A 10196-nucleotide genomic window follows, 5' to 3' on the forward strand; every position below is an offset into this window, starting at 1 on the left:
TATCTTTACCATTTCTTTTCTGTGTAACATGTCCAGTCTAGAAGTTAGGTTTTTGTTTTTCTGTGGCCATAGTTTATTTTCAGCTTCCGTTTGAATAGTCATTCACACCTGCAGTTAATTAGCAATTTTCTCAGCTGCATTGACTCACTAATCAACTTTACCAGTCAACAAAATTGCTTGTTTTTCTCTCACTTTGTCAAGTTTAGTTTGTTGCCCAGGGAGACTCTGACATGTAACCACCAATTTGGGACAAACACTCAGCCACCCAAAATACATTTTTTTCACAGGAATATTAAGATTTATGATGGATTTCACAATTTATTTTAAATTCATGAGCACCAGCTCTACCAGGAGTGGGGTTCGAACCCACGAGGACATTATGTCCATTGGATCTTAAGTCCAACGCCTTAACCTCTCGGCCATCCTGGTACAAAATGGTATGATACCTGTACAACAAACAGACACAAATCCGTAAATCAGAGTTATGAAAAAGAGCACGAATTTTTACACATTTTAGTAGGATAACATCAGTATTTAAAAAAATAAAATGAATTAGTTTGATACAAAGAGCAAAACGATTGGTCTCAACTTTTTCTCTCATTGTTTATTTTCTATAACATAACTCATCTGCAGTCCCCCCCCACCCCAATAAATCTAAAGTTATTTTACAAAAGCGTGTGATTTTATTTGTATATTCTAAAACCTCTGCCTGAGAAACACTGGACCTCACTGATATTTCCTTGAAGACCATTAGGCTAATCAAAAAAAAATATATATTGTATATTTGCCAAAACAACCAAGGGATGAAAAACTGACTGCAGTGTAAAGAATTAGAATATAGCTTTTTCATGAGATGTTGGATAAATTTGAAGATTGGAATTTTTTCAAGACAACAAAATCCACAACATATCAATAAAACGTAACGGCAGTGGCATGGCCTGTGAGCAGTCTTAATTCCAATCGGACAAAAATTTTTACTCTGGTAAAAATAAACTTCATTCTGCTTTACATGAAGCAGAAAGAAAGAATATCCTTTTGTTTCAACGTTGTCCATGTTTCAAAGAAAGGTGGAAGAATAGAAATGCACAAAAATTAATCTGTTTCTTGTGTTTGCTTCATGATTTAACTTTTTTATTTTCTTATTTGTTGAGTAAATGTAACACTTATATAATTTATGAGGAATGTTTCACAAAACCAGAAATGTCAACCACCACATTAAACAGGTATCCATCCCATTGATGATTATTTATTTATTTATTTATTTTACAATAAAGAGTTGAATTGACCCTTCACTAAAACTGATGACATTATTTTCTCTCCCCCTTTTTTTAAATCAGGGGTTGTAGATTATCACTTTGTGGGTCGAACAGGGCTGGATTTGTTTGAAGATGGTGCCTGAGTCATTTGGAGGACAGTTGCTCTGTGTCACCCCATTATGTCTCATTGACAAAGTGACATTTTGACAATCGTGACCTTTAAAGGAATGGAACACCAGGGATTTAAAGAGACAGGAGACTATCTGAGTTGATTATCTTCGTTTCACAATCCTGGTTTTTCTTACGGTCTGCACTCCCTGATTTTTGAGGTAAAATCATATATTTCAATGACACTATACTGTTTTCTGAATAACAAATAAATATGAACAAATTTGATGAATGGCATCTGTTCTTATTACTGTCGTACTCTGTCTTAAACTGAGGTGAGACTGTTGCTTGACGCATGGCTTGATTGACTAGACTAGTTCTAAATACACATGCGAAAAGTGGCTGAGCTCACATCCTCACGCAAATCCTGAGGTTGCTATAGAAACATAATTGGAATTGAACAAATTCAACAAGCTCAAAAAGCAGATTCGTAGCTTAAAGATATTGGTGAAAAATCTCAGCTATGATCTTAAAGGCAAGTTTAAAACTAATCACTTCAGAGCAACTACATCAGGTCTGTATAAAGGTGTAAATTTACCTTTGAATTTGTTTAAAAGGACAACATTATGTGTTTCCAAGGCATATATTTAAATCCTATACCACAATAAAGTAATTATGTCACCTTCAGTTGTTATCAAAATGCTGTTTTTATGTTTAAATGGACTGTTCTTGTATAATGCCTTTCTACCCAACCAGGATACTCAAAGTGTGCCCTCATTTACCCATTCACACAGCACTCTATTGTCTCTACAAAGCTAACATGTACAATCATCTATGGAGACTAATCAGTGCCAATCACATTGATGGGACACACATCAGAGGCATTGAGGGGTGAAGTATCTTGCTCAAGGACTCAACAACTGAGACAGCTGGACGGGGGATCGGACCAGTGACCTTCCAGTGCCAGGACGACACCCCTCACTCTGCCACAGATTAACTTCTCATTCACTTCCATTTCTAAATGCCTTGAAATCGGTATCTGTCTCTTTAAGAACCTTCTTCTGATCCCGTCACTCTCATTTCAGCACGTCATCATAGCTGCTTCTCTGCTGTTTACAACCTGGAGCGTCGCTTTGCTGTAATGATAATTTAAAAAAGCACCAACATTATACAAGATCAGTTTTGGAAAATTGAATCCCACGAAACTTGTGCAATTTTACTGTCAGACTGGAAACTATGTTTTATAAAGAACTGGAGCGATTACAGAGAGGACAGCAGGTCAGATTATTTCAGTCGCTCACACATATACACACATACTGATCGCAATGTTACATATCTTAAAGGGCCAATATTATGTGTTCCTCAGGCATATATTTAAATTCTATAACATAATAAAGTATCTATGTCACCTTTAGTTGTTATTAAAAAGCTGTTTTCTGTTTAAATAAAAAATAAACTTATCTTCGCATCACTTCCTCTTCTAAACGCCTTGAAATTGGCCTCTGTCTCTTCAAGAACCTCCTTCCGGTTCTGTCCCACCCATTTCAGCACGTCATCACAGCCGCTTCGCTCTACAGGGCTCTGCTGTTTATAATCTGGAGAGGGGTGTGTGTGTGTGTGTGTGTGTGTGTGTGTGTGTGTGTGTGTGTGTGTGTGTGTGTGATACTGAAGCTCTGCTCAGTTTACTTGGCATCTCAAAATACATTTCCTCAAAGGTATTTTGAATCTGAAAAGGCATGCGCTGAGAAGTACTATTTGGAGCTCAGCAGATAGTTTCAGCAGTTGTTAACTTTGTTGCTGCTGAGAGCCTGCAGGAGTCATGGGCGGGGTTGGGAGGTGTGCTCTGTGATGAGGAAGCTTGGCTTGGAGACATAGCCCAGAGGAGGAGCTGATCCCAAAAGGTGGTTCTAGTCCCAACCGGTCGTTTTTGCTCCCCTGCCTGCTGCCTCAGGACACTACAGGATTTCTCAAACATGCATGAATGAGTCAAAGTAAGACTCTGGGCATGTTTTTGATGAGAGGATAACATTATAACATGATATAAAACTCAAAAAGTAGATTTTACATACTATAGTCCCTTTAACACAGACCAAACAACATGTGACTTGAGTCCGGTGTCTCAAGGCTACTTTTTGATGGTCTTGGTCTTGTCTCGGACTCAACAGCATTTGTACTCGGTCTTGTCTTGGTCTCTGAATTTTGTTACAAGACCAGTCAAGAACAAAACTGTGGAAATATCACTAAACTGCCAGATTATTCTCCAGTTTATTTGTTAACAATCTTGCTTTCACTGGATTTAAAATGTAGCAACTGATTCAAATCCAAACCTGACTTATTGCTATTTATGTCTTTTTGTTACCGGCTGTCACCCATCTTCACTCTCACACAGCACTCCAGGAAAGTGAGCAGTGGTTCTCTGGGAGCGGTAAAAGATGTCTTCAAAATTTTAAGTAAAAAAAAAATTTGCTACATTATTCATAAATAATATCAATGTAAAACAACAACAACCAGGAGACAGCATACAGCAACTTGTAAATCTGGCAGTGCTTTACTTTCAGAGACAATGGGGACAACTTTAAACCTTTACCATCACTAATGTTAACATTCCGCCTCTATAGAAAAATTCTTTCCTCTGCCCTCACACAAAGATTTTGTCAATATTAGCTCTACATATTAAGTTAGCAACAGCACATGTGTACAGATTACTCCAGCTTTTAGGAAACTTGTTTTTTTTCTCCTGGTCTTGGTCTTGTCTCGGTCTCGCCCTCCCTCGGTCTTGGTCTAGACTTGGAGACTCTAGACTCCAAACCTTAAAAGTCTTGGTCTTGTCTCGTTCTCGAGACGCTGTGATCTTGATCTTGACTTGGTCTTGGGTTAGGTGCTCTTGACTCCAACACTACTAGAGACCATAGAGTTGTCTTCAAAACAAAGAGGAAGTTTGACACTAATCTTGAAGCAGACAGGAAAGTTCCTCCCAAGTTTAAAAGTTCTGCTGCATTAAAAAAAGCTTTCAGATTACAACCTTGTTTTAGGAGATGTTTCCTTAGGATTAAAGCAGAGATGCATAGGGGTCCACAGGCCAAGGCATTAGAGTTGGCCCATCAGCAGTTGTGTCTGTTTTTAGGTTGTAAACTCCTGTTCAATGTAGAAACACTGCATTTCCATTCAGATTCATTTCATCTATTGGCCCAATGACTATATAATGGACTGAACTGCAGATAGTTTTCACTCTTGATACATTTACCTTTAATTACATTAAGATTAAACATGAAATACAATAAACTACAAACACATTTAAATTAGATTTAAGCACACAAGTTATTTTCATACTTTTCAAGACCAGAAATACTTTTATTTTATCAATTTCTCAATGGTAAATTATAGATGCTTGGTTTCAGTCAATGATTACCTGGATTCATCAACTGATAAAAGCAAGGACACTTTATAAATATGATCATTATCTGACAAAAAACAAACATGGTTTTAGTTTTTTTGTATTTCTGTTAAATCTGTGTGATCAAATGTTAAGAATCCCTTACGAATCATCACTTCTTTAAATAGTTTGTGCCAAAAATACAATTGATCTGAACATGTACAAAACTGTGTTTTTACAGCACACCTGCATTCATATGGCTTTTTTTTCATTTTTTAAATTGCACATTTGTTCTGAAAACTCCTGCATTCAGTGTTTCACAATAAATTACCTATTTGTTTTCAGACACATTTGTCTATTTGTTGCAGAGATGCTTCACACAAAAAAAAATTAAGATTAGTTTTTCATAAATGTTCCAATAGAAGATTAAAGAAAAAGTTTCATTGATCTCGGAGAGAATATGTAATTAAAGCAACAATAAAGATAATGGCTTTTATTAAATGTACAAAATAACACCCCACTAACCATTTTTAGTAATAGAAAATTACTTTTTAGAAATAAATGTTTGTCCTCTGAGGGTTTTCTGGACTCAGTATGTAGCAGTGACACTTGTGTAACAAAATGTTTTTTGTACAAACTGAACAAGTGAAATCTGTTTTAACTGGACTGAGAAAATAAGTGACATTTATGTCAGAGGCAAATGCAAATGATAAAAGTCATGAATCACAAGTTGCATCCGCTAGCTTTAGCCTTAAACGATGTGACAAACAGAGTATGCTATGAAAGCCTTTCAGACATGAAAATACATATAAAATACATGTTTTCTAATATCTGTGAACAGTGCCATCTGGATTTAATAAGGCCCTGGGAGTCTGATTAATGAGCTGGGTACCCTAAGTAAACTGTTGCAGATGTGAGATAACTGCAGCTGCACATTTACCAAACAACTCAATTTAGATGCACAGAAGTTAGTCTTAATATTAGAGGTGATTGTCAGTTGACCCGTCTCATTGGCCTGGAGCTTAGGTGTAAAACAAGCAGCCAGAGTCTGCACAGTGAAACACTGGTAAACAACAATATTTTATAATCTAACACAGAAATTAATATAATTTAATTGACAATTGAAGGCCTAGCATTTCTTCAGGAACACAAATTGCCTGATGCTCTTCATGCTAAAGTTTTAGACTAAGATCTATTTATGATGAGATATGACAGATTTGCATGGAGCCTGTGCAGTCACCACGAGATAATAACTTGTTGCCACAAGATCGTCATTGTGTGGCTATGAGATAACTATTGCATGCAGTTAGTGTTGATTGTTTACATAGTCAAGTTGGAAATTATTATGCCTCCGCCCGAGGAGGCGGGTTGGAGGCATACTGTTCTTTGGTTGTCCGTCTGTGTGTTACTGGGTGCGAAATTCCATCTGTCATGGAAGCTCCTGAATGGAGCTATTGAGTTCAGTCCAAATTAACATAATTGGTCTTGGCCCAGTGGAGGTCTGAAAATATTTGGGGTCAAAGGTCAAAGCTGAAGGTCAGGTAAAGTGATCTTTGTGGCTCAAATCGATTATTTTGGATGGTACACAAACTGTAAGTGGTTGGACATTGAAATTTCTATGGTAAATATCAAATAGGAAGTCATGTTTACACATTGTTGATATAGTTACATACTTAGAATGTTTAAGTCCAAAAATAAAGGTCAACAGGTAACTGAATGCCCAGGGCTTTAAGCAAGTGGAGTCACACCAGTCGATGTTTTGGCGTAGAGTTCTACCTTGTTTTATTTTTTTATTTATTTATTCATTTCATTAAAACATACAAYAAATAATATACACTCAACAAAAAAAAATACAAATCACAAATAAAATGAAAGGCAGCAGAAAGAAGAAAAAATCTTATTAATATCTGCCCCTTTTTTCAAACAGTAAATAAATTAAAACAATAGTCTTCCAACAGCATAACAAAAAACTTCAACTCACTCYTGAGCGACAATTCTCATGAATGCTCATTACAGGAATTCATATTTGTTCAACAAACTAGCTTTTATCATTTTCTTAAACAGACTTAGAGTGCCAGCATTTTTGTAACCACTCTCCAGATTATTCCACAACCTTATTCCTTGTGCTGAAGTACACCAGTCTTTTAAATCTGTTCTAATCTTGGGCTTTACAAACATTGGGCTTTTTTGGTAAATGGTATGGTACTGAACTTATAGAGCGCCTTTCAAGTCCCTCCGGACCCCAAAGCGCTTTACACTAACAGACATTCACCCATTCACACTCACATTCACACACTGATGATGGCAAACTACAYTGTAGCCACAGCTGCCCTGGGGCACACTGACAGAGGTGGGGCTGCCATACATCGGCGCCACCGGACCCTCTGACCACCATCAGTAGGCAAGGTGGGTGAAGTGTCTTGCCCAAGGACACAACGACTGAGACGGCTGGACAGGGGATCGAACCAGCGACCTTCTGGTTCCAGGACGACTCACCTAACCACTCCGCCACAGCGGAGATTTATCCAATGTCAGCAGATGAGCTCCATACTTTTGTAACATTTTGGGTCAAACCTTTAAGATCATCCATACTCTTTACCTGCTTCTTCCTTTCAGGGTCACGGGTACCTCAGGACAGGTTGCAAGACTTTAAAATCAGTCATGCTATATTGCAAATGAACATACTCCAAATCTGTAGAACTTGGGCATACGAGGTGTGTAAAAGTCTCAGCTGTAATCACATCAAATTTGAGCTCAGTAACTATAAGATTGACTTAATTAAAGCTACTTTTGAGTTGGTAGGATGAGTTGGCTGCAGTAGCCATCCAGTGATTTAATACAGTTTCATTTATATTCATCCAGTCGTTTACAATATATTTTGCTAACAGACAGACACAGTTGTATCATAGTTAAATTTTAAACAAAGATCTTGCTCAATTTTTAATATGTGTTGGGAATAAGTTTCAACTACTGTACTTTTCTGTAAAACTGTTTGAGTTAGAGCCATTTTTGAGCTTCATGAACTATTTAAGCTCTTAAGTTATTTTGCTAACAGACACACACCTATCGCCCACTTTTGCTTTGGACATTGTGTCAGTTATCTAAAGCTGGTTCTTTCTGTTTTACAGAGAGCACATGCTGACACACAAACAGTAGATCCTGAGTAGGGATGCACGATATATCGGTATTGATATCAGTATCGGCCAATATTATTCATTTTTTAGAATATCGGTACGGTCCAATATGTAAAACGGGGCCGATATTAATGTCCAATATTGATTTCCCACTTTTCAGCTTTGTGTTTCTGTTTTGGAAGGGGAGACACTTGGTTGAGTGGCATCTGTTTGATCATGATGGTGATATTGATGTTGTGTAGCCAGGAATAACTGAAGTAGAGCCATGTCAGAGGTCTGGTTGTTTATTTACAGTATCAAAAGAAGACCCAAGTGTGTTTTTGCATATATGTATAATGTAATTTGTATGTTTGTGTAATATAGGTAAATATCGGTTATCGGCCATAACACCAATAATTATATCGGATATCGATATCGGCTGAAATTTTCATATCGGTGCATCCCTAATCCTGAGTCAGTCATTCACAATCAACACAATCAGCTGTTTGAAATGCGGGCTGCAAAGAATCCTCATTAATTGTGTAAAATAGATGTATCTCTATAAAAAGTGACAGAAATGGTGTAATGGTGAGCTTCATGGGTAGTAGACATGTTAGATAATTGGCTCTTTACAGTAAGGTTAAGGACTTAAAGACAACAAATTGTTTTTTTTTTATCTCTTTTAGAGGCAGTTCAGAGTGCCAAAAATAATTAGGGCATTGCTGATTGTTATGGTTCTTTTGTCACACTGCGGCAAAACAGACAGGAGGGAGGATGTCAAGCAAGCTTTGAGTTTTATTTTAGTTAAGCAGAACTGATGCTGCTCATTACAAACTGGGAGTTGTGTACCTGACAGTCTTTTTTTAGCCACACTATCTGGATCTATAAGACAATGTTAGAGAAATGCTTTAACAACAAACAGAGTCATTGGAATCAGTATAAAAGATTTAATTCATCCTTGCACCAAGTGGACAAGTTATATAACAGTTTTGACAAAGTTTTCCCTTTCACTTGGTTTACAGGCCGTTTTGCTCCCATTTCATTGGTTTAACACACTTCTGAATTCCAAAGTTTACAGCTATGTGAACCATTGTAATCCCAGACTACTCCACAAATATCCAAGATATTTAATTTAAGTGTAAGTCTCAATGTCTGGTGCAAGTCCATGGGTCCCCCCTGGTTTCTAGATTTTTTTACTCTGTAGATTCACTCCATCCTGGCCCCAATCTGGTTGTTCAATCCTGTAGGGGTAGATAATGGACAGAACAATCTCTTCTGTTCGTGATTCATTTGTTGTTTAACTAAGAATGTTTATGCATTTGTTAAAATCATGATAATGACTGTCACAGGAAAAGTGGAACCACTTCTTTTCTTTTATCGTGCCTTGAAGATTTATAATGGTATAAAAAATCACAGAGAATCTGATTACAATGTTTTCATTGTGTTTTTTATGTAAATCACTGTTTTTTTGTTGTACTGTGAACACAGTAATATAATTGTGGATTTTTCCTCAGAAAATCTTTCATTTATCTGGACTAACAGAAGGTTCAGAACCAATTATAAAACAGAAATGTTAATTAATCATCATAAATGTTTTGCAGTGATTTCTCTTAGTCTATCAGAAGAAAGCTGAAAAGAGGTTATCATATCATGTTGTTAAACAACCACAGAATTTTAACCTTGGGCTGGCGCCGGCTGGCAAATCTTTATCTTTCTTTCTCTGACTCATCTCTAGGCCTGAGGGCGGAACCAAAGTTCATCCGTTTCTTTTACTAAACCCGGATGGCTTTGAGCGACACACTCTTCTTCCTGATTCCAACCTAGGAAGACAGCTGGGATTCTCTCCGGAGAAACCTTAGTTTGGCTTTAAGCCTGATCCCATGAGCTAATTAGGGAAGACTTCACAGCCGGGGACCTGGCACGCCTGCCGGTGGTTCCAAATCGAGGCTTCAAGCCTCTGAGTGTTTTTAACTCCCGAGGGGAGATTTTATTTTGGAAAGAGGAACCAGACATGGCTTGAATTTTTCTGGCTTGGACTGAAACAGACGAAAGTTACGTGGAAAAACACCTGTTCGCCAATGACCGGTAAGCGAGCCGACATCAGTTCCCTGATTGATCGGAGGCGAGCCAGCTCCTACCCTGAGGGTGCCTTAAGAAGCCATCAACAGGTAAAAGCTGATGTGTTCGGAATGACGTGTCATGTGGAACCTGAGCTTAGAAAAGACGTGCAGTTCTGGTTGACCCACACTTTGATAAAAGTAAAAGTCGTAGTAACATACTAATCTTACTTTCTATCACGAGTCGAGGCAGATGAGCAGACCAGCAATGAAACCACATAGAAACCAA

General features: G+C 37.6%; 1 non-coding gene across 1 annotated transcript; it reads right to left on the bottom strand.

Annotated features, from left to right (window-relative positions):
• Window positions 1-345: 345 nt before the first annotated feature.
• On the bottom strand, window positions 346-429 carry trnal-uaa (transfer RNA leucine (anticodon UAA)). The gene has a single exon. It is a non-coding gene; the product is annotated as a tRNA-Leu (tRNA).
• Between the last annotated feature and the right edge of the window lie 9767 nt (window positions 430-10196).

This window comes from Austrofundulus limnaeus, unplaced genomic scaffold (genome assembly GCF_001266775.1).
Source record: "Austrofundulus limnaeus strain Quisiro unplaced genomic scaffold, Austrofundulus_limnaeus-1.0 Scaffold151, whole genome shotgun sequence".
Taxonomy (NCBI): Eukaryota; Metazoa; Chordata; class Actinopteri; order Cyprinodontiformes; family Rivulidae; genus Austrofundulus; species Austrofundulus limnaeus.